Source organism: Lissotriton vulgaris, chromosome 3_1, assembly GCF_964263255.1.
Source record: "Lissotriton vulgaris chromosome 3_1, aLisVul1.2, whole genome shotgun sequence".
Taxonomy (NCBI): Eukaryota; Metazoa; Chordata; class Amphibia; order Caudata; family Salamandridae; genus Lissotriton; species Lissotriton vulgaris.
The window spans coordinates 1024156286-1024176592 of NC_141689.1; the positions used below are offsets into that span (position 1 = coordinate 1024156286).

At 43.7% G+C, this 20307-nt stretch overlaps 1 protein-coding gene across 1 annotated transcript in view; it reads left to right on the forward strand.

The window, feature by feature from the left end:
- LOC147727327 (G protein-coupled receptor 54-like) overlaps positions 1 to 20307 on the forward strand; it is a 912640-nt gene that overhangs the window by 571451 nt on the left and 320882 nt on the right. The gene's annotated exons all lie outside the window — the stretch shown is intronic.

A 20307-nucleotide genomic window follows, 5' to 3' on the forward strand; every position in this document is an offset into this window, starting at 1 on the left:
TGGGGAGCCGTCCGCCCCAGGCGGCCCTCTTTTTGGTGTGGTGGAGGTAAGCAGGATGTCAGTAAACCACCACCACCCCCCTCTCGCTCTTACCTGCACCGGACAGTAAGCTCAGGGTCCGCCCCCGGTGTCCATAGGTCCTCCTCTGATTGGAGCCTTACATTGTGTCAGGAGGGTGTTCCATGGGCATTGAAGTGTTCCCACGCAACACCCATGGGGTTTGACAAATTCCAAGATTTACAAGGACCAATAAAACTGATAATGCGTAAAAACTGTATACCTACCCAGGTGAGGGGAAATATATTTATTTCTCCATGTTTTTCCCTCTTTCTATATGTGCTGCATTTTGCAGCACATATAGAAAGAGGAAAAAACCTCCACGGAGTGTTGTTTTTGTGAAGGAAGGTGTCCGTTCACCCCAAAAAACAATCCTAGCAACAACTCAGACACCCAGGCACCATGGTGCAAGGATGCTTGCATTGGTGCTAGGCACCAAATTGTGCGATGGCACAGACACAGGCAGAAAAGACAAGAACACACCAATCTTGTAAATATCGTGCATTTCTGCCCTTTATTGGCAGAGGACAGTGCAGCAAAAAGATTTGCGCTTCTGCCCTATGCAAATTCTTTCTAAATGAAGCCCTTAGTCTTTTTTTCTGGAAGTCATTCAATCGGGCAAGGCAACAGACTGTATCTGAGGAAGTCTTTGCGTAGTCCAATAACATTTGGGTAAAGGACCTCTAAAGCTGTTGGTTTTGGTGCCAAAACTCCTGAGTGGGGGTAGTTAAAATTTCACACACAGGAAAGTGCGCTTGCAGATTGGACACTTTTAGTGCTTTTGTCTGGTCAAGATTTTTTACCTTTGGATCTTGGCACCTTTTGGCACTCAGAATCCTTCAGCACAGAAAGACTACAGTTGTATCAGACACTGAATTCCATGAGGCCGGACACCTTCTCACCAATGGTCTACTGAACAGGATTTGCTGCTGTGAAGATGCTCTGATTTCTTAGCCCAGTGAGGTTGTGTCTTGGCCAGATAGACTTGGGTGGTTTGCTTTGGTGCTGAGGAGGTCTGGAAGCCTAAATATTTTCTAAGTCCCAGACACAGCAAAGGATCCCAGGACCTCAAGAATAGCACTTGGGGGTCAAGATTCACACCAGCAGAGACCACCAGCACAATCCTGTTCAGGTACAGTTGGTACTGGTCAGCTAGAACTTCAGGGCACAGGTGTTATGCAGTTCTTTGTAGCCCTGTATCCACAAGGGAGGGCTGCTACCCTTGGCATCCACTTCTTTGTCCAACGCACAAGAGAGAGCAGAGATAATCCTTCAGGTTCCTCTCAGGTTTACAGACAGCAGTTCCAGTCCTCTTCTGTTCTTCGGCAGATCCAGAAAGTCAACTGAGGGGGGTGCCTAGATATCCAACATTTAAGCCTGACACTAGCCAGTGGTGGGGTGACTCCCCCCCCTCCCTAACCAATGGGGTGGAAGTTCCCGGGGATTTCCATGTCCCCTTATGCAGCAGTTCCTGTTTACCCTACTGCAAACCATCCCACATCCCCTTTCGCTCCCGAAAGCCAAGATGAGAAATCCCTTCTCCCCTTGTGTAGAGCCTGTGTGCTCTTCCAGGGGGGTGGTCAGGGTAATGAGCAGTACCCTTCTTTAGGTCACTTCAAACCAGTTCTGGGGCAGATTTCCTTCTTCTGGGTTTATTGCCTGTCAGATGGACTGGAAAGACAAAAGCTAGGGATTTTCCAGGTAGCACCTACAATTTGCTTGTCACAGTTCAAGTTCAAGTTCGTTTTTATTGTTTGATTAATTAAAATCATTGCAATACCCCCCTGGAACAGATAAAAAGAATTACATAGGCAATAGCGTTATCGTTCTGTATAAAAATACACATAACTTATTTTTAAAAAGGTACATAACAATAAAATTCAGAGGTAAAAGATTTTGCGTTAGCGACTTTTTTTTACATTTTTTTAACTCAGAACAGCAGATTCAACAGAGTGTAAACCCCTTAGGAAGGGTGATAATGTCATTGGACACGTTTTTACTTAGGATCTCCGTCACATTGCCGTATAAGTCTGCTAACTAATTTCATGTATTTAACTTCTCGGCATGCCAGGCTGTTCGACGTGCCCTCTAACTAGCGTATCACTGCTTGCCTGCTGGAGCGAATGTTCAGATCATTAAAAATTGATTTCAAGTACTGTCTCCTTTGGTCTAGGATGGCTGGACAGGCACATAGTAGGTGGATTAAGGTTTCTTTTTTGAAGCCGCATAGTCGGCAGGACTCTGATTTGAAGGCCTTTTTCCACAGTGGCTATAAGTCCTTTGAGTCGTGCACACCCATTCGAAAGTTTATGAAGCTCATTTTTAGCTGTGAGCTTGTCACAGTTGGGTCCTTTGAAACAAATTAAGTTCCTAAGTACACTTCAGTTGGTCTTCCTGCCAAGGGAAGACAAAGCATATCCAAACCCACAAGCATTTGTCGTTGCTCTGGGAGCAGTTTTCACATCTTATCAGGGCTAATCGCCCACTGGGCTACTGTTGGGAACCTAATGCAGAATAGCCCACAGGAGATTCATGCTGGGAAAAGGTAATTTAAAAAAAAATCACTTTTCTTTAATATTTATTAAACATTCAATGCCACTATTAGGTTGAGCTTTTATACATATTAAAAAGAGTGGTGTAATCATATTTCTAATTTGTTCCAGCCCCCAATTAGCAGAATTAGTATTTAATACTGATTCCAATTGTTTTCTGTGGGACAACCAGATCCTTCCTACAGTGAATTTAGCTTTTGGGTGTTAGTCACTGTAAAGATATTTTACCTTGAAATTGCTACATGTCCTGTCTATAAATGCTATACACCCTCCCTTGTGGGTTGAAAGGAGTATATAAAGGTAGCATTATTATTGAAAGGAAGGATTTTCCCTTCAAAAAGGGTTCCACTACATCCATCAGGCTGCACATAGTAGGCCTGCCACTCTTGCGGATAGCACAATGGGTGATGCAGTCCACTAGTGGCATTTAACTTCCATGTCCCGGGTATTCTCTCTACACCTTATACTAGGCACTTTTAAGCTTTAAATGTGCGAATTAGGAATGAGAAAATTCAACCATGTTTAAAGGCGGAGCACAGGCATTTTAGCTGGGGTAAAGTGCACCGAGTTCTAAAGTCAGCAAAGCAGAAAGGGCAAAGGTCTGGGAGTACATCACGCAAAAGATGGTGGTTTTCTACAAATGTCATTTTACAGAAGAATTCGTCCAGAACAGAAAATAAAGTACGAGATAAAAAAGCCTTTTTATTGCGTTAGCAGGTACAGTATTTATCTGCTCTTTTTTGAGCCGCTGGTAATGTTCTTGTTTTGTACTGTTGGTTCGGTGCAATTTTAGGTAAAAACTTAATTTATCAAAATTGATAGCTGCATGTGGGCCATTATAATCTTTTTTGAGACTGTCCTTTAGGAGTTATTCTCTAGGGATACAATTAGAGTTTATTATTTCTTCAATCTTGAGTTATAATATGCACTTCTTAATAGCACCAGTGGAGTCACACGGATACTAACCTTCTTACTACAGCACAGTTTGTACTTAATGGTGGCTAAATTTGGCTCAGCAAATTATGAACAAATGAAAGGAAATGCGCATTATCTGGAGATGTATCCCTTGATAATTTCACTTGTTCTGGTGTCATTCTATGATGAGATGTTGTGTCATTTCTAGTCCTATACCTTTTCCCAACGTTCTTAATTCATTTCGATTTTAAATGTATTTCAGATTTCTATACATTTTCACTATTCCCTCAAATGTATTCCGGTTTTATCCATTTTGAGGCATCTGTTAATGAATCTGATTATGATTTTCATCTTCTGTTTTAACATTTGTGCATCTATCTCTCTCTGTCTAGGTTAGTTTCTATAACTTTTATTTTCGTTTCTGCAAATCCGGTGTATCAGAAAGAATCTCGTTTAAAGCCACCCAATATCGCGGGACTGGCTACAATAAGACTGAAATCTATATGTGTAGGTTGCAGAATTGAGATAGGAAAAGCGTTACAACAAAAGGCTGTGCTGGACACAAGACAGGTGTCCCCTGCAATAGTTAGCTGTGCACATGGAGGGACAATGACCCTTCTGTAACACTGAATGCACAAGGGAATTTCGCACTCTGGGACTTCAACATGGGAATATGTTGAGATCTTCCTTAGGCAGTGATATGCTCAGTATCACCATTCCAACAATTGCAGTAGGTTCAGTGTCAAAGACTGCAATCTCTGGGTCACCAAAGGGTGTTCTAAAAATTGTCGCTGTTGCTGGGAGGATTGCGACATACAGTGGAAAGTGTTGTTATGCCCCCTTCTCAGCTTTACGAGGGACACATCTAGGGGCATTTTACTTAGATTTGTCATGCTGTGCAGCGGAGCGCAGCTGTCACCTTTCTGTGCTGCACTGCATGACAGGGAAAGTGCAGGAATGTGCTATAGTTTAAAGCAGGGGTCTCCAAACCGGTCCTGGAGGGCCGGATCTATGCCAGATTTTTGGGATATCCCCATTGAGATACATGTAGTAATTTTAAAAATCTGGCATGGATCCGGCCCTCCAGGACCGGTTTGGAGACCCCTGGTTTAAAGCACACGCCACATTCCTACCTTTACTCCTGCGCTGGCACCATTTTTGGTGCCTAGCACCAACGGGGGCACCATTGCAGCATGGTGCAGGGGTGCCTGTGTTGCATGCAGGATTGTTTTTGTGCAGGAAGGTGCACCTTCCTGTACAAAAGCAATCCTAGAGGCAAATTCATATTTCTATGTGTGCTGAAAAATGCAGCACACTTATAAAGAGGAAGTAACAAGGAGAAACGAAAATATTTCTCCTTGTTACGCCTCACCTGGGGAGGCTCATCTTTTTGGCTCATTCCCAGGTTTACCAGTTCTGGTAAATCTGGAAATGCGACAAAAACCATGGGTGGGAACAACCACACAACGCCCATTGAACACCTACCTGGTGGATGGTAAGGCAACGCTGCAATTTGCGCTGTGCTAATTTACTTGAGATTTATGAAGCTACTTAGGGCCATGCAAGGTTGCCTTGCATGGCTTCATAATTTTCATTTTTGAGTTGTCGCTCTTGGACCAATTTTGCGTGGTGGAAGAACGATGCATTGTGCTTCATAAGTATTCCTCCAGATTCCGTATACAGACAGGACTCTTGCACTAAGTACATACAATGTAAGGCAATCTTCACCTTTGCAAGATGTCTGATTCTCCTTCAACCGTGCATGGTACAGTTACTGTAACCTAATTAATCCCAGCAGGGCACCTTAAGGTGTATAAAAAAATGGCTCGAGTTTCTGTCCCAAAAAGCTTGCAATATCCTAGACTACACTTTGGGATAGAAACTGAGAGGCTCTACATAATATAACATGTGACTACCCTCATTGAATTTCCATAGAATTTCCACCATATTAGGCAATTTCTGACACAAATATTTATTTGCCCAGTTATCTACCCAAGTGCCACTTCTACAACAACATTTTGGAATAATGACTTGCCTTTGAGAATATTTTCAGATGTAATAAGATATTTGAGCCTTAAAATAGCAATAAAATGGCCAAAACACAACTCACGATTTTTTGTAACAATTTCCCTGACTGATATATTTGTCAACTAGTACAAATGGTGTGTGCACATACTGATTTTTTTGGGTCGTTAAACAATGTCAAAGACGGAAATCGAGACTGATTGGTTACGTTCCCATTTAGTTCACAATTCAAATGGATATTAAGATTAACAAATCGAAGGTTCAAGAAAGTGAACTAATATGTTCAGTCAAATTCTCATGTCAACTGTTAAGCAACATGAACTGTACCTATTAGGTGGCTGCAAATTCCTGCATTTATTTTTTAGAAAGGTCTGCACCATGAGGTTCAGGTAATGTGCAAAACAAAGCACACAGAAGTAAGTTCCATCTTAGAACTCACATACAATGCTGCTCCCATCAATGGTCAAAAAACAGCATTGAATTTAATCAAATTTGAACTTCTTATATGAGGTGAAGCACAGGATGTTTCTGGGAGTTTTTGAAATTCTTGTTGAGAAAAGGAATTTACTGGCCAGTATTATGGCTACTGCCACAAATGAGTGCTGTGAATGGAAGGAGCCTTTTGCAAGAGAGCCCAAACTGCCCCCACTACGGTCATGGGAGTGCAGAGATAGCACCCTCCTAAATACATTGAAATCTTTCATACTTTTATCTCAATTAAGGATCTAGATACATCTATCTGTTATCTGAAGGCCCACAGGGTACTTTTGTTGCACTATGCCAGCAAAAATGATCACTGACAATGTTCCCATCTTTCAAGACCTCAAGCATGACCTGCTCAAAGCCACATTAGGCCACGGCATGTACCTAACTTCCTTGAAGAACATCCAAATCACCCTCATAACCAAAAAGCCTAATCTTGACCCTACCCAACTACCCATCTAACGTCTAGGTTAATATCTACTTTGCCTGGGAAAAACCATAGACAAAAATGTTCTTAACTAATTAAGGAAGGTTATTTTTACATAGCATATTACCAATCCAGCCATGTAGCTGGTTTCAGCATCAAACCATCAACACTAAGGGCCTGATTCACAAAGGTAAGTTACACTTTTTAGTAAGTTTACTCTTTGCAGTAACTTTAGTGATTTTGGTATTCACTAACTATTAGTGTAAACTTATTAAAAAAGTGTAAGTTAGATGACTCCACCCTCTGAATAAAGCAATTGACTTACTCTTGTGTGGGTGTGTGGCATCCTTCCCTAAACACCTCCCTAACCCCTCAAGCCCCTCTTACTCCTTCCTGATCCCATCCCCTTTCTTGGGGATTCTGCTGCTTTTTCCACCCACTCCATTGTGTCCCTCCTACATTTACTACTAAAATGTATTTTTACATGTGCTGAGACGCTGCAGTCACAGCTAAGAACTTCAAACATATAAGTATAGGAAAAGCTTAAAATTTACCGCTGTTTTGTAGAACTTTTTGTAGTACCTCAAATCATACTACAAATTGCAACTTGTGATTTGGACGCTAGATGTACTGTAGGATGTACATCAGATTCTCAAAAAAGGAGATGCATGTTTGACAGTGCAAATAGACCTTTTAGACACTTCTCTAAAGTGATCATGGTAGGCTACTACAAACATTAAAATGGTTTATAAAAAATTAATTAATTCAACCGTTGCCTTGCTGTCAGAAGTGTTAGATAAATATGAGTTGTGGGAAAAAAAACACTTTTGTTCCATTGCCAATTGCTTCGACAAAATGATGGTCCAACCCTATTTACTTTTTCATCAAACACCCTTAATTAAGAACAAATTTATGTTATTAAGGTTTGGAATCTATCCAACCAAAGATGGAACCCCTTAAATGTAAGTCCAAATGGGCATCAAATATTTGTCGGCTATGTGGGCAGTACGATGAAACCTTGCTGCATATGGTAACATTTTCCCCAAAAATGATGAAGGAACGGTAAACAATTTTAAAACCTATTTTTAAAGAAATGGGACTTAGGACTTGTAGATCGGCATTAATATTTTGCTTAAGCGGTGTCAACGTCCATATTATACACCAATTTGTAAAATTTATGCTTACAGTGGAAATGAAATTATGTAAGGTTGACACCCAAAGTATATGTTAAATTTGTTACGGCTGTGAAATGAGGATGTTGCTGTTTTTAAGGTGATGATGAATTATTTTTATGGCTCTTTTTAATGTACTAATTGTTTGTTTTTAGAGAACTACTTTTTAGATAATGCTCCATTTAATATGTTTATTATTTTTATTGAATGATATACGTGCACTTTATCCCTGAAAAATGCCAAGCCCTATAGCCTGTTTTAAAAATGAAATAATAATTTTAAATTACCCCGAACTGGAAAAAGTTAATTGATTGTGGTCAACTTTATGCATTGTATCCTGGAATGTTCAACTAGGTAATGTGTTGTGTTTGTATTTATTTCTGTCCTTTGTTGTAATGGTTTTAAATAATCAACAAATAAATAAATCAATCAATACTCTTTGCAGCAACTTTAGTGCTTTTGGTATTCACTATTAGTGTAAACGTATTAAAAAAGTGTAAGTTAGATGTCTCCACCCTCTGAATAAAGCAATTGACTTACTCTTGTATGGGTGTGTGGCATCCTTCCCTAAACACCTGCCTAACCCCTCAAACCCCTCTTACTCCTTCCTGATCCCATCCCCTTTCTTAGGGATTCTGCTGCTTTTTCCACCCACTTCATTGTGTCCCTCCTACATTTACTACTAAAATGTATGCTTACATGTGCTGAGACGCCGCAGTCACAGCTAAGAACTTCGAACATATAAGTGTAGGAAAAGCTTAAAATTTACAGCTGTTTTGTAGAATTTTTTGTAGTACCTCAAATCATACTACAAATTGCAACTTGTGATTTGGACTCTAGATGTTTTGTAGGATGTACATCGTATTCTCAAAAAAGGAGATGCATGTTTGACAGTGCAAATAGACCTTTTAGACACTTCTCTAAAGTGACCATGGTAGACTACTACAAACATTAGAACATCACATAGGCTTCCATGGCAAGATCTGAGCTTGTGAAGATCAGTGACCACATATCAAACCTGCAAACATTATGTGGGTACCTTAGGGCTTAATCTTAGCTCACACTTTATTCAAACTTTACATGGAGCCATTATGTTTGAATCTAAACAACTTAGGTGTCACCTAGCACCAATATGCCTATGTCAATATCACAAAAAACCTCAAGAAGTAAACAAATTATCAACCTGAGAAACTGCCTATGCCTATTACAAAATAGGATGTTGAAGAACTTTCTTCATCTAAATCCCTAAAAAAATGAATTCCTCCAGTTTGCAACCTCTTAAGAGCATAGTTGACTTTGCTCTCTTTGAGTCTTTCAATATAGGATAGTTCTCCCAGAAACTCACCACTTTGCTAAGTCCCTGGGATTTACAGTGGACTCACTATTTGCAATGAACACACACATCACCAAGGTAGCCACAGCAGTGAACTTCCATCTCTATGCTCTGAAGAAAATACACATGCTGATTAAAACAAGTCATCTCAAAACCATCCTCAATTCACTAGTCACCACCAGACATACTATCTATTGCCTTATTCAAGGCTATACTTTCCTAGGTCTCAATATTTGCCTAAGTCCCCTGCAAATGTCATCAGATCACCCATATACTCAGTTACCCCGACTAGCTCCTTATCAGTACCAGAATAGATTTAAAAATGTGCTATCTACTCTGTGAAGCTATTTACAATACTCCTAGCAGAACTGCTCACCATCGGGCAGATCAAAAAAACGCAGGAGTCACGACCCAGTGCTCCCTGTAAGGTGTGCGCACGCAAGCGCGCTGACCTCTTGCATCCCGAGTGGGCACTGTACTGTGTGAAGCGCGCACACAGCCCATCCCTCAAGAGAACTTTGCACCGCCGGGAGTGGCAGGTAAGTTTCCGTTTTACGGCAGTCTGTGCACGCATTCAGCAGCAAGTGGGTTCTGCACTTGGTGCATTTCAGTTCTTTTTGGAGTCTGGCTGCGGAATGATTATGGGCCACTGTGAAAATATTTGTTTTGACATGACAGTGCTGCAATTAACAGAAATACTTTCAAAAACGCCCACAATCAACCTGCAGCTGCCTGTATTAAGAAAAGAATGTCCAAAAGCACGACGTGTGCTTTACCTGTCGTGCTTTTGAACTTGATGCAAGTCTTTTCTCAATGAAGTGCGGCTGCGGGTTGATTGTGGGCCATTGTGAAAATATTTATGTTAATTGCAGCGCATGACAGTGCTGCGATTAACAGAAATACTTTCACAAAGGCCCACAATCAGCCCGCAGCCACGCTCTATTAAGAAAAGACATGCAGCAAGTCCAAAAGCATGGCCTGTAAAACACACATCGGGCTTTTGGACTTGCTGCACTTCTTTTAGGTCTTGGAAAAGAACAGTAACACTTTACGAATTGCAACAAACGTGGGACGCAGTGCTATAAATAGTTATTATGCACAGAATCCCTAGGGTGAGGTGCTAATAATGCTGCAATTAAACTGATCTCTATAATTTTTCACTTTTCTATGGCGCCGTTCTAGGATAAGTGTCTTAAATAAATACAAATGATAAGGGCTGAGGCAGGCTGAATGAACTGTGTTAGTTTGAGAGTTTGTGAAATGCTGCAGGTATGTTTACGAATATTACCAGGTGTGAATATTAAGAGGCTTCTTTCTTTCTCCTTGCCTGTGCCAATAATCCTTTTTAACCAAGGCTTCATTCAACTTTTCATTGTCTCTTCCTCATTCCTTGCAAGGCTCTTTTATCGATACAGCCTTGTGGGCTGTCAGTTTTCCCCGGTTCCCATTGTCAATTGCTTCTTTGAACAATCTTGAATTGCTTTAATTCTGCGGCTCCCTCGTGCCTTTCTTTTCTTACTTTTATCAGCCTGAATGTGTTTTAAGGACAGTGAGATTGTTCTCTTGCGGGAGCTGAAGGTTTCTTAGGACAGTTTTAGATTGCCCTGAGTTTTTTTAACAGTCAAACATCTATGGATCCTCCTACTTTATTTAATTTCACTTTGGCCATTTAAATCACATTTTAAAGACTATATTTTGCCTACATCATTTTGGCAGTGTCTCGCAGAGTCCTTGAATCTACCTAAAGTAAATTTTATGTATAACTCTTTCTAGCTATTTAGACAAACAAAAGTGCATTATATATTTCCCTGATAAAAAAACACTAAGTGCAGGGGCACAACGTGTTTCTGTGAACCAGTCTCTGGCACTGCTGCATGCCTGGGTTGCATCATTTACAAGTTCCCTGGTCTTGATTCCACTTCATGCCTCTTTCTTCCAACACCCTAAACTTTCTGTCTCTTTTTCTCACTCTTTCAGGTTCTTTATCGTCCCTGGTTTTTGCCTTCAGCACTGTCTTGTCCTTTTTTTCTTCCCCCTCCCACATATCTGTCTTTTACTCTGGGTTAAACTTGAATGATGAAAATTAGGTCCTGGGGTCATCAGTGGTGGCTGGTGACATTTGAAAGTGGTGCGTCATTAAAGTTCTTTCAAACGTTCATGGCACAAGAAGGCAGCCACACAGTCCCTAGGTCTGAATTCTGAAAATATGGATGTACAGGCATAAAAATTAGGGGTGAGCGGTAAATCCGTTACGCCCGCGGATTTTTGGGAAATCCGCAATCCGCGAATTTTGCGGATTTCCCGCAAAATCCGCAAAAATAAATCCGCGGACGTAACAGGTTCAAAAGTTGAACCCTCACTCCAGTAACTATTTTACAATGGCGCCAGCAAGCTGCCAGCGCCGTTGTAAAATAGTTACAAAGTTAGCTTGCACAGGAACCACTAGATAAAACGAAGCAGGTGCTGCTTTATTTTATCTAAGTGGTTCCTGTGCAAGCTAACTTTGTAACTATTTTACAACGGCGCTGGCAGCTTGCTGGCGCCATTGCAAAATAGTTACAGCCTGGCTACAGCTCACTCAAGGGACCCCTGCGCCCTTCGGGGCGATTGCATAGTAACACACACATGGTCGCTCGAACTAGTTGATGCTCAAATTCAGTGACTCATTCATTAGCCCAAAAACAATCGTGAGCGTCGTCGAGGCTGGGCAGGGGTGCCTTCTTCCCAAATCTACCGTGGAAAATCAGCTGTGATGCTGGATAGAGGCCTTTGCATCCTTGACTTTCACGAGCGCAATACCCGTGCTGTTCCTGTGACCAGGAGTTTCTTTCTCTTCATCTGCTGAACTGATCTTTCTCTGACCTTTTATACACACAAGAGGCAGTGTTCGCACGGGTTTCTGTAAGTTCGCGAGCGTTTTGTACAATTTCGCAATTTGCGAAATTGTACAAAACCCTCGCGAACTTGCAGAAACCCGTGCGAACACAAAAAAAAGAAAATCCGCAAGGATTCGCGGATTTTGCGGATTTAGGCACTCCGCAAATTCGCAAATCCGCAAATTCGCGGATTGCCAATCCGCAAAATCCGCCCATGCCTAATAAAAATGCGCTATCTAAAACAAAGTAGGTGAAGTGAGGATGCAAAAAATTATGCATGGAGAGGTGCTCACCAAAACCAAGACCCTTGGCATGCAGCACCAAGACCATTGCCACGTAGCACTAGAATAGCTTAAATAGTAGCCACAGGTGGAACAGCTTGAAAGCACATAGGTTTCTGTGTCTGTTCCAGATGAGGTGACATCTTATCTTATGATGCTTGGCTTGAGAAAAGATTTATGAAAATGATGTTACTCGACCATCAAGAAAAGTTAATTCTGTTCTCAAACAATCATAAACCTTGTAAGAGGAAAATTCTTTAATGTAAACAGTTTACCCTGAATTATTTTTGTAAAACATAGCTCGTTTTTTTAATCTGTTTTTTTTTCTAACCTTTTAGTTTTGCGCTTGTTCTTCCTTGAGCATTCGACATGACATGGTCTTCAAGTTCTGCAGGAGCACATGCCAGGTGCTGTGCCAGACTGCTTGACAGGACCCCTTCCAGCTGCCTGCCAAGCAGATGGGTGATAAAGGGGAATTTCCCAAGGCAATTAAATCTCACACATAAGAGGGCACAAGGGGAGCATGTGCTGCAGAGTCTGCAAACAGCACTGCCATTAATCTCAGGAGTAGGTGGGTAAGCAGTCATTTTAGAGCGCTTCTGACTGATAATGTGTAGAGATATCACATGCATAGCTGCCAAGTGACCCGATCTAACACCATCATCCATTCCTAGCTTTGGAGCAGCCTGTGCATTGCATTCTGGGACTTTCAGTCCCTTACTGGGAAATGAGAAACTAAATGTCCCAGAATAAAGATTTCTGCTAGATTAGAAAAACACATGTTTTGTCAGGTTTGGGGAATCACTAATAATGATTCCCAAAGGTAGAATTACAGAACCCGCACTACAAACACTGAAGTTCCTTAAAAGTAAAAAACAGAATTATTTGTTAAATGCTGTTCTGTGAGGACGTGCCCCAAAGGCAGGTCGACTGCCTAATGTGACAAGACGCAGTGATCAAGCACCTTGGTGCATTGATATCAACAGCCCCTCAGTGCAACACCCACCTTCCTTGGATAAGTTCAAAGTAGAATAAAAGCAATCGCACAGCTGTTTCTTTATTAGCGCTTACCTGTCTTGAAGTTCCAGCTTAATCTGGGAGACTGAGGACGCCAACCACACGGAGGGCAAAGTCAGACTGGCAGCATTGTGAGTGCAGCAATTTCTGACTCCTCAACTGCTCCCAGCCTTGCTCACTGCCCGCAGTCGCCGTTTCAGATCCTCACTTCATCACTTCTTCTCCTCCTGGGCTTTACTCGAAGGCACAGGTGGTGTGCAGTACACGTGCTCAGGGTAGAAGGAAACGGAAGGTGGTTCACGTTGACTTCATATCATCGTGAACCAAACCAATCTTGGAGCTGCTCTCAGCATGAGAGAAGCCGCAGGATTAGTTTGAACAGGCTACCCTAGTGGTCCTTTTGAGCCTTGGCTCCTCTGCCTGCAATTCCTGGCAGGTTAACAACAGCTGTGCATTTTGCAGTGTGCATTGCACATGTCTAACTGGCCGTCACAAGACAGCTGGGCAGTCAGCTTAAAAAATCCGACATGCGCACTGGGCAGTCAGCTTAAAAAATCACCCCAATCCTGCTGCTGCCATCAGTCCCACCCCGCCCTGAAACTCTAACATTTGCCACTAGAACAGCGCTCTCGTACCTAACTGCCTGTGATAATTATAAAGTAGTAACAATGGTAAGGTCTAAAGGGTTGGGGAGAGTCGCAGCAGGTGGGTAACGCTCCTCCACTCTTTAAGAGAGCTTTCTATCTGGTAGGGCCTACCCTATGGAACAACTTACCCTTCTGCATTAGGCAAATCTCCAACCACTCCGCCTTCAGGAAAAAATTAAAAACCAACCTGTTCCTGGAAGAATAACTGAACCATCAGCCCAAAACCTACAGCTTATTTGTAACAACCCCCCTTTGCCATCTTGCGAGCAAAAGCGCGGAGATACCCCACACGGGGTCGATTCTTGCGCTATACAAGAAATTAAATTATAAAAAACAAATAAATAAAAGGAACCGCCCCTGGGGGTCAAATTAGATACAGTGCCCTGAGGACCCAGCTGGCACGTGTGCCCATTTTCTTCACACAGCGCCACATCATTTTAGGCCAAGTGCCTGTTTATTTTTAATTCGAGCCTGGGCAGCACAAGCTGCTCTGTGAGGCATGCTGTATTGTGGTATGGCATAGAAGCACCGTCCATTTGCAACCCATCTTTTCAATTTTCTCCTGTTACTGTCCTTTCATAATTGTTGCTTTTCATTCGTGAATAGGCATAGTAGCCCCTCCTTGGTACTGCCTTGTCAGCATTTGTAACCTCCCATAACGAGTGTACTTTTCACTTGTGTTGTTCTACAGTCTGCTTTATCTAGTGGGTGAGCATTGATTTCTTTCATGATCTTTCTTATTCAACGCACAACGTCGCAGCACACCGCCACCTTTTATATTATATCATGTACTCATGTATTTCTTCTAATTTCTAGCACGGTCCGCTTTAACTATAGTGTCTGCGCTTATTTATTTATTTAATTTCACAGCGTGACCACTTTCATTGTAGCTTCCACGCTACAAAAGCTTTCTTTCTTTATTTTTATTACACTTTGTGTAAAAGAACCCCATAGGTACTTTCACTCTATTGTTTGGCCACGCCCCTATCTTTAGACGCCTCACCCACATGCATGGTCTGGTTCCTGCCACACATAGCCTTGCCTGCAGCACACAGAAACTTTACACTGCCACACACAGAGGAAAAAGATTAGAAGGAACATTGGTCATGAGGCACTCCTCAAAGTGCTTCAATTCGGAACCTCCATGACACAAAACGGTTCTTTTCTGGAGCAGACACAACATCCTTGAACTTCCTTTCACCAGAACTCCGAAAAGGGACCCCTATCACCAAGCTTAGTAAAGAGTCCAATCTGTTCAGACAAATTCTAAAATAAAACTTACCCTAATGGCCTATGAATCTCAAAACTGATTTTGGATTGTTATCCACCTACGCTTGTTGAGGCAACCCCCATTGGCTCCATATTATTCTCTGTGAGATGCCCTAAGATTCCTATCACAGGCTTGCTAGTGAAAGATAAAAAATGAAGTAAATAACTAACTAAATGAATATTGTTCCTGCAGGCATGCTCACTTCTCAAATAAACGAACAGCAGCCATCCTAGGATGGTAAATTAGATGTAACCCAGAAGCAAATCCTACTCAAACAAGCATTTGGAATGCAATAGGTCTCACGTTTGCGAGGGTTTAAGCTATTGGCATTGTAAATGACAATGCCTTTTATTTATGTTTTAAAACACAAAACATAAATAAAAGCCATTGTCAATTACAATGCCAATAGCTCAATACCATTCTAGCCTTCAGAACAAGAGATGGCGTTTGGGTAATTGGCAACAAACAGAAAATGCACTAACGGTTAAGGATCCTAGCTCTCAAACAATAGACCTGCTGGTCTAACACTTCCGATTTCAGTGTTAAATAAAATAATTTAAAAAACACGAACGCCCATTTTGAACAGACAGATCTGCATCCATGGTATTGTCGTAGTGCTTAATTGCAGGTCTTTTTAAAGCTACAATAAGTTGCACCATAAGGTGACTGTAACAAAGGTTTAAGTGGGATATATATATATTTTTTTTTCATTTTTGAAAACCTTTATTGTGCAAGTAAAAGCGTACAAATACGGGCCTACAACCAATCAGGCCGGCCACAACACAATACAGGCGCACAAAGTCAGAATTGAAATTCACCAGCAGTTTCTCAGCAGTATATGAACAATCATTCAACAGTAAGGGACCCGATACAACCGCTAGGAGCAGGATAAGAGAAGGTTAATTTTATGATATGATAGGAAGTATAGCAGGATCAATTGCAACTGTTAACATCTGAATTCCTATGGCGGGCAGTTGGTAAGGCGGCAGTACAAAGGAGCAGTGAGAATCGGGAGTAATAGCAACAATTGGCAAAGGCAACGCACAGTTTCCCCGTTTCAAATCAGTACACACAGCTGCCCACCGTCCACCCGTCACCACTTGAATATGTGCTGGTACAAATCAAAGAAGTCAGAACAGCAATACAAAGATAACCATCCACTATACTAACCCAAAGAAGGGGAAAGGGAGAAGAAGGGTAGACGAAGGAATGGGAAAAACAATAAAGAAAGAACGCAGTGCCGCAGTACGCGCCCCACGGTGAATAGAGCACACAATACTAGAAACCCACAGTTAGGGACGAGGCAAGTAAGACGTGTAAGAGTGCTATCATTAACATTAACGCGAAGAAGACATGTCCTACACTGCCAGCCAACACCCCATGGAGTACTCGCGCGGACACAGCGTCTCGATAAAGTGACACAAAAGAGCCATAGAACTAAGAAAAAACGAACAATATAAAGACCCCACCCCACCCACACCACCCTGCACCCCTGCAGAAGGCTACGGCCTACCCCCCCCCCGGCAGCGTGCCTGTCGCCCTAAGTAGAACCCGAAATACAGAAGAATCAGAGAGTAAGAAAAGAACACTACAGACAAAAAGAGGAAATAAAGAGGGAAGAAAAAACCAGTGGGAGAGGAGATATGCAGTCGAACTTTCAGCTCCCACCCCCCGCCTTAGCACAATTCGAAATCCCATCGAAACGAGATCGACACAGACTCAAACATCAGGAACATGAAAAGGAATTGGCCATACTGTTTCAGCTGCGAGCAGTCCTCATCTCCATACATTAATTAGCAGTCAGCCGAGTCAAGTCTATCTCACCCCTGTCCTCTCCTGATCATCACTTTAGTACACAATAAAGGAGAATACAGCAAGCAGTTAGACATGGAGTGTACATAGGATAGAAACAAGGCAGGCCAAGGATGCAAATCAGGGGATCCCAGTCTCGAGCAGCAATGCAAACTGTGGCGGCAGCGGCCCAAACTGGCGAAGAGCCACGTCAGGAGCAGCAAACAGCGTAGGTGCAGTCCCGCCGACCAAAGGGGGGAGGTGTACCCCACGGAACAACCGTGGGACCCCACCAAAGCAGTTCGAGTCAAACATCCGCTGAGTACTCTGGCCAGACTGACCTGGACGGACCCCGGCGTGGGGCCCTCACCCACATCCGCCACAATCAAAACCTCCTGGAGACTCGAGGCAACAGACGTATGAACTCTCAGATGAACAGCGGCCGCATTCCCTGCCACAGCCGTGAGAGACAAGTCAGCACACTCCCTCAGTCGGGCCGCATACATGGGGGGTGGCCCAACAAGCCCGGCAACCGAACCGTTATCTTGCACCGCTGCGTCAAAGGCCATGGTCGCGCGCCAGGAACACAGGGCTGCGAAGACATCGCCATTCGTGGGTTCACTCCCACAATCTTCAGCCATCGTGCTGGTCGACAGACCAGGTTCGCCGCCCCCAACCGGTCCGAGACCCAGGGCTCCGGCAGCCATTTTGTCGATGCAACAAGGACGCTCCGTTCCTCAACCCCGGACCTGGCCGTCAAACAAGGCCCAGCGGAGTCTCGCCGGGTCCCGCTAATGACAATCTTGGTGCAGAAAGATGGGCCACCAAGACACAAGGGGTAGCCGGCACCACCGTCTCATGGACGCCGCCCGCCGAATCCGGGCGAGGGGCTTTAAGATGGCCAGACAGGACAACAAAGGGGGGGACAAGCCTCCTGTACGGTAAACCCCCGTCCGAGGTAGGCCGCGCCCCGCAGCTGAGCCCCCGGGCCACCAGACCGGGCCCGGTCAGTCGCCACAGGTTCAACCACACAATGGCCTCTTCAGCCGACTCCTCTCCTCCACCAGGGGTCGGCGTCGATACCCCGCTCCGGCCGACCGTCGCGGGCGAGTCCCCGGCGAGTCCCCGGCCTGCACGCCACGGAGGCTCCGGAGTAAACAAGGGCACAGCTCGAGATCAGCGGCACCCAGGAGCTCCCGGGACAAACGGTGAGTGCAAGCAGCCTTTCACCTTTCCATATTTCATCGAGTGCGTCTCCTTGGGGCAGGATGAAGTACAGGATTTACGATTCAGGCAGGAAGGTTGACGGAGCCGAGCTACAGTGCGGCCATCACAGTCGCGAGCTTGGCTCCTCCCCCTTAAGTGGGATATTGAGCGTAGTTTCACAACTTAGTGCATTGGGTTCCCTGAAGCTTGCTATTGTTTGGCTCATTATGAGTTGTTGAAAAGCAAGCCTGGTATTGTGGTTTTCAGAAGAGACTTGCAACCCTCCCCCACCTTCCTGCCTGTCCCTTTCCAGCCTCTGCCAAACCCCATAGCATAGTGCCAATATCGGCAAACACTCCCCCTCCCTCATACAGCATTCTCCTAGAGCAATAACCAGACAAGACACCTTCTTTGTGGAGAAAATTGCTGCAGGTTTATTAGCATTACAAATATGCCAACATTAGTGGGTTATCTTAAGGGCGATCTTCGCCCCTGCCACCTGATGAGCCAAATAACACCATGGCCCTGCCCAACAGAGTGTGCCATATTTTTGGATAGGTGAGACCCCTTCCACCATTGGGCCAACAGCCCACCCCTTTGCTCATGCCCCATAAGGGTGGAGTCTGCCAGCAACCCCCGGTTGCTCAGGTTCACAACCGCCCGTAGGACTAACGGAGCGCCGCCGCTCCTCCAAGGTCCAACGCAAGGACCTCCCTATGGATATTTGGCCTTTGCACTCTGGTTGTGCTCCTGCAGAGGGTACTTGTATGTACCTTACAGCCTCTGGATCGCCATGTAACTCCGCATCAGCTTTGGGTGTGGCCACCTTCACCCCAGAGCCCCCCACCAAGATAGCCTTCCTTACTTACACCCTGCTGTCTCTAAGGCCTCCCCCAGGTCAAGTAGGAACAGGTCCCTACCCACTCTGGACAGGTGTACCCCATCTTCATCAAAACACCCTGTGACCTTATTGTGCAGTAACCCATGAAGGATGAAGCCAAACCCCCTTTGCTCAGTGAATTTCCTCATGGTGCTTTTAACCTTCCTGTGAGAGACCTCCATGGCTTTCCTTGATTGTGCGCCCTGCCATACCCACCGGGGCATTATCTCAGACCATCATATCTCACAGGTCCCCACCTGGTTGCTCAACTTACAAATGGTGACCGTCAATGCTTGAAGCAGTGCTCTTCTCCCCAGAGATATCAAATTATTCCCTCCTAGGTGTATGACCCGCACATTAGGAGGAGGAATACCTCCCAAGACTCTGCTGCAGCTTCTTCAGCAAGTAGGTCCAGTGCATGCCTGGGTATCCCAGCCAAATAATGTCTACTCTTGTTCAGTGAATTTATGCATGGCGCAGTTAACTCTTCAGCGCTAGGCTTCCTGGTCTCCCATGACGGGGTCCCTTGCTTCACTAAGTAAGCAGTTATATTTGACCCCTATAACTCACATGCCCTCAATAGTTGCTATCTTACCCATGGAGGACTTAATATCTTACAGCAGTGTCTTCTTACCCAGGAAATAAAACTCATTGCCTCTTAAGTGTATGTTCCACTGTTAGGAGGGTAGACACCCCCTACTACCCGGTCTGTGCTGCAGCTATCTTCACCAAGCTGTTCCATCGCTAGCCTAGGCCCCCAAACCAAAGAAACTCAGTGGTGGAAGCACCACCTGTCTTTGATTCCTGCACTCCGCCCCTCGTGCCACCCTGAAGATGCATGAAAGACCATATACCCAACCATTGATCCTGGCAAAATAAGAAATGCTGGGTTGCTTAACACCCTTAATTGAGCACTGCACACCTTTCTATACACCACAAATTAGAAGATCGGGGTCCAATTCAGCCAAAGGGATAGGACACCAATAGTAAATACTATAAACAATAGATCCCTTAGCGCTTTGTTTTATATGCACGCACCACACACATACTACCTCCAATCATAACTCACTTAGCAAGCACCAAATAGAAACCCAGAACATAATATAAGAAAATCATGAATCTTTCTTTTCTCACTATATATTAAAAATTCGGATATTCTATAAAAACTTCTCATAAGAAATGTTTTCTCAAAGCATGATATAAAAAAACACACTTTAAAAACATTACATTTCACAAATGAGGGAGAACTTTAGAGAAATCGTCTCTAAACATCAAAGCAACAACCTGTTGTACATTGAAAGCACTTGGAAGACAATACAGTATAGATATCCTTACATCACATTCAATGTATACAAAAGGAATCTTTTCTTTTATC